Source organism: Helianthus annuus, chromosome 9, assembly GCF_002127325.2.
Source record: "Helianthus annuus cultivar XRQ/B chromosome 9, HanXRQr2.0-SUNRISE, whole genome shotgun sequence".
Classification (NCBI taxonomy): domain Eukaryota; kingdom Viridiplantae; phylum Streptophyta; class Magnoliopsida; order Asterales; family Asteraceae; genus Helianthus; species Helianthus annuus.
In genome coordinates, this window is record NC_035441.2 from 146671187 (window position 1) to 146677030 (window position 5844).

The following is a 5844-nucleotide window of genomic DNA, read 5'->3' on the forward strand; positions in this document are numbered from 1 at the left end:
TTAGATTAGGCATATAGCAATTAGCCAATTAGATAAACTTATAGCTACAAAATAATATTTAAATTAATTATATAACTATAAATTATCCGTAATTATTAAGTTATATAACTTTAAAATTTAAACATATAGACCGGAGTTGTATCTTAAAAAGATGGTTGTTTTTGGATAAATTTATTAGTATGATAAATGTAGTTATTATTCTTCTTGTATTTTAAATATATTAAATAGATAAATTATTTATTAAGCAAGAAAATCGTTCCCTCCCCCCTCGTTATGAAAACGCTCGATATTTGTTTCAATTATTAAGATATAATTTCTAATCTAGTAATTAATATAAAGAAGAAAATTGTTCCCTCCACCCTGGTTATGAAAATGCTCGATATTTGTTTTGATTATTAAGATATAATTTCTAACCTAGTAATTAATATAAATAAATAATAAGATAATTTATGGAACTTTATCCGTAATTTCTTAACATCTGAGCCCCCAACGTCTTTTTTTTTTCTAACCCTTTTAGCCCCTAACACTAACCCCATCCATTAAATGTTAGGGGCTAGAAGGGTTAGAAACAAGACGTTAGGGGCCAAAAAGATTAGAAAAAAAGACGTTGGGAGCTTAGATGTTAAAAATTCTTTTTGGGCTAAAATAGTAAAAGTGCTATAACCAGTTGATAGTCCTCTAAACCGCCTTCAATCACAACAAGGGACTCCCTTAGCTTAAACAAAGACAAAGTAACATGAGTATGGGCTAATCTACCCGGAAGCTTCACTTCTCCAACCTCTTCACTCGTCAAATCAAACGAAACAATCAAGTTATCACACCCATGTCCACCGTCGACCCTATCACTAGCAAGCCCACTAGCTAGCCAATAAACAACTCCACCTACAACCACCTGTTCCCCAGTACTAAATCTAACAAACTTACTAGGTACATTTACGGTTAAAGCAAGTTGGGATGAATACAGTTATTAAAGACAACTGGAACTTAGGGGTAACTTTGGTAGAAGGTATTTCGGAGGTTCAAGATGTGGAATATATGTTGTCGTGTGTTCGTATCAGTGGTAGCAATGATATTTGGGTCTGGGATCAGAAGCCAGGCGTCGGTTTTTCTGTTGCTGATGTAAAAACAGCTTTGAGAGGGGATCAGAACGGGCATACAGCCTTTCGGATGCGCTGGGTTAATTAGGTTCCAATTAAAGTTTATATCCTAGTATGGAGAATCGAAAAAAATAGAGTTCCTATTCGCATTGAATTGGCTAAAAGAAGGATTGGTCTGTCGAGTACCATATGTCCGATGTGTGGTATTGAGGAGGAATCCGTCTCTCACGTTTTTGTCTCCTGTGGATTTGCTTTTGGGGTCTGGAGTAAGGTTTGGAGATAGTGTCGCATGTTTCCTGCTGCTTTTGGTTCCACCGAAGATATGTTTGGCTGGCAGAACTTGGTCCCGGACACTGGTAGGGGACGGAAGCTGGTCCGAGCTATTATAATGGTTACGTGCTGGTCTATCTAAAAAGAACGAAATAAGGTGGTGTTTCAAAATTTGGATCCTAAGGTGGTTGGAGTTGTGGCGCTCGTGAAATCCATGTCTTTTCTTTGGATAAAGTATAGGTCGAACAATGTTAGGATTGATTGGAATGATCGGGTAAAATACCCGTTGTATATTATGTAATTGGTTGAGCGGTCCTCGTGTTTTTTGAGGCCTTGCTCGGTGTTTTAATGAAGTCTAACGTTCAAAAAAAAAGGTTATAACCCCGTGTATTACACGGGTTGAATAAATGTAATTTGATAAATGAAATAACTAGGTTATAACCCCGTGTATTACACGGATTGAGAAAATAAAATATCAAATAGTTAATAACGAAGATTTAACAATTATAAAACGATATTTTAAGACACTTTTCTGATATCCGAACAAAATTTTGTTTTATGTATGATGAAAACTTGTGATGTTTGTCAAGTTTATAAATATAAAAACATCTGAACCATCTATTAGAAAATAAACTGTATCATCGACTTTCTCACGACGTGAACCCAAGTTTTATTTAAATAACAGTGGTATTAATTTATTAGTTTTAAAAGTATTGTTGAAATGTTTAGATTAGGCATATAGCAATTAGCCAATTAGATAAACTTATAGCTACAAAATAATATTTAAATTAATTATATAACTATAAATTATCGGTAATTATTAAGTTATATAACTTTAAAATTTAAACATATAGACCTGAGTTGCATCTTAAAAGGATGGTTGTTTTTGGATAAATTTATTAGTATGATAAATGTAGTTGTTATTCTTCTTGTATTTTAAATATATTAAATAAATAAATTATTTATTAAGCAAGAAAATCGTTCCCTCCCCCCTCGTTATGAAAACGCTCGATATTTGTTTCAATTATTAAGATATAATTTCTAATCTAGTAATTAATATAAAGAAGAAAATTGTTCCCTCCACCTTCGTTATGAAAATGCTCGATATTTGTTTTAGTTATTAAGATATAATTTCTAACCTAGTAATTAATATAAATAAATAATAAGATAATTTATGGAACTTTATCCGTAATTTCTTAACATCTGAGCCCCCAACGTCTTTTTTTTTTCTAACCCTTTTAGCCCCTAACACTAACCCCATCCATTAAATGTTAGGGGCTAGAAGGGTTAGAAACAAGACGTTAGGGGCCAAAAAGATTAGAAAAAAAGACGTTGGGAGCTCAGATGTTAAAAATTCTTTTTGGGCTAAAATAGTAAAAGTGCTATAACCAGTTGATAGTCCTCTAAACCGCCTTCAATCACAACAAGGGACTCCCTTAGCTTAAACAGAGACAAAGTAACATGAGTATGGGCTAATCTACCCGGAAGCTTCACTTCTCTAACCTCTTCACTCGTCAAATCAAACGAAACAATCAAGTTATCACACCCATGTCCACCATCAACCCTATCACTAGCAAGCCCACTAGCTAGCCAATAAACAACTCCACCTACAACCACCTGTTCCCCAGTACTAAATCTAACAAACTTACTAGGTACATTCACGGTTAAAGCAAGTTGGGATGAATACAGTTATTAAAGACAACTGGAACTTAGGGGTAACTTCGGTAGAAGGTATTTCGGAGGTTCAAGACGTGGAATATATGTTGTCGTGTGTTCGTATCAGTGGTAGCAGTGATATTTGGGTCTGGGATCAGAAGCCAGGCGTCGGTTTTCTGTTGCTGATGTAAAAACAGCTTTGAGAGGGGATCAGAACGGGCATACAGCCTTTCGGATGCGCTGGGTTAATTGGGTTCCAATTAAAGTTAATATCCTAGTATGGAGAATCGAAAAAAATAGAGTTCCTATTCGCATTGAATTGGCTAAAAGAAGGATTGGTCTGTCGAGTACCATATGTCCGATGTGTGGTATTGAGGAGGAATTCGTCTCTCACGTTTTTGTCTCCTGTGGTTTTGCTTTTGGGGTCTGGAGTAAGGTTTGGAGATAGTGCCGCATGTTTCCTGCTGCTTTTGGTTCCACCGAAGATATGTTTGGCTGGCAGAACTTGGTCCCGGACACTGCTAAGGGACGGAAGCTGGTTCGAGCTATTATCATGGTTACGTGCTGGTCTATCTAAAAAGAACGAAATAAGGTGGTGTTTCAAAATTCGGATCCTAAGGTGGTTGGAGTTGTGGCGCTCGTGAAATCCATGTCTTTTCTTTGGATAAAGTATAGGTCGAACAATGTTAGGATTGATTGGAATGATCGGGTAAAATACCCGTTGTATATTATGTAATTGGTTGAGCGGTCCTCGTGTTTTTTGAGGCCTTGCTCGGTGTTTTAATGAAGTCTAACATTCAAAAAAAAGGTTATAACCCCGTGTATTACACGGGTTGAATAAATGTAATTTGATATATGAAATAACTAGGTTATAACCCCGTGTATTACACGGATTGAGAAAATAAAATATCAAATAGTTAATAACGAAGATTTAACAATTATAAAACGATATTTTAAGACACTTTTCTGATATCCGAACAAAATTTTGTTTTATGTATGATCAAAACTTGTGATGTTTGTCAAGTTTATAAATATAAAAACATCTGAACCATCTATTAGAAAATAAACTGTATCATCGACTTTCTCACGACGTGAACCCAAGTTTTATTTAAATAACAGTGGTCTTAATTTTTTAGTTCTAAAAGTATTGTTGAAATGTTTAGATTAGGAATATAGCAATTAGCCAATTAGATAAACTTATAGCTATAAAATAATATTTAAATTAATTATATAACTATAAATTATCGGTAATTATTAAGTTATATAACTTTAAAATTTAAACATATAAACCTGAGTTGCATCTTAAAAAGATGGTTGTTTTTAGATAAATCTATTAGTATGATAAATGTAGTTATTATTCTTCTTGTATTTTAAATATATTAAATAAATAAATTATTTATTAAGCAAGAAAATCGTTCCCTCCACCCTCGTTATGAAAACGCTCGATATTTGTTTCAGTTATTAAGATATAATTTCTAATCTAATAATTAATATAAAGAAGAAAATTGTTCCCTCCACCCTCGTTATGAAAATGCTCGATATTTGTTTTAATTATTAAGATATAATTTCTAACCTAGTAATTAATATAAATAAATAATAAGATAATTTATGGAATTTATCCGTAATTTCTTAACATCTGAGCCCCCAACGTCTTTTTTTTCTAACCCTTTTAGCCCCTAACACTAACCCCATCCATTAAATGTTAGGGGCTAGAAGGGTTAGAAACAAGACGTTAGGGGCCAAAAAGATTAGAAAAAAAGACGTTGGGAGCTCAAATGTTAAATATTCTTTTTGGGCTAAAATAGTAAAAGTGCTATAACCAGTTGATAGTCCTCTAAACCGCCTTCAATCACAACAAGGGACTCCCTTAGCTTAAACAGAGACAAAGTAACATGAGTATGGGCTAATCTACCCGGAAGCTTCACTTCTCCAACCTCTTCACTCGTCAAATCAAACAAAACAATCAAGTTATCACACCCATGTCCACCGTCAACCCTATCACTAGCAAGCCCACTAGCTAGCCAATAAACAACTCCACCTACAACCACCTGTTCCCCAGTACTAAATCTAACAAACTTACTAGGTACATTCACGGTTAAAGCAAGTTGGGAAGAATACAGTTATTAAAGACAACTAGAACTTAGGGGTAACTTCGGTAGAAGGTATTTCGGAGGTTCAAGACGTGGAATATATGTTGTCGTGTGTTCGTATCAGTGGTAGCAGTGATATTTGGGTCTGGGATCAGAAGCCAGGCGTCGGTTTTTCTGTTGCTGATGTAAAAACAGCTTTGAGAGGGGATCAGAACGGGCATACAGCCTTTCGGATGCGCTGGGTTAATTGGGTTCCAATTAAAGTTAATATCCTAGTATGGAGAATCGAAAAAAATAGAGTTCCTATTCGCATTGAATTGGCTAAAAGAAGGATTGGTCTGTCGAGTACCATATGTCCGATGTGTGGTATTGAGGAGGAATCCGTCTCTCACGTTTTTGTCTCCTGTGGATTTGCTTTTGGGGTCTGGAGTAAGGTTTGGAGATAGTGTCGCTTGTTTCCTGCTGCTTTTGGTTCCACCGAAGATATGTTTGGCTGGCAGAACTTGGTCCCGGACACTGGTAGGGGACGGAAGCTGGTCCGAGCTATTATAATGGTTACGTGCTGGTCTATCTAAAAAGAACGAAATAAGGTGGTGTTTCAAAATTCGGATCCTAAGGTGGTTGGAGTTGTGGCGCTCGTGAAATCCATGTCTTTTCTTTGGATAAAGTATAGGTCGAACAATGTTAGGATTGATTGGAATGATTGGGTAAAATACCCGTTGTATATTATG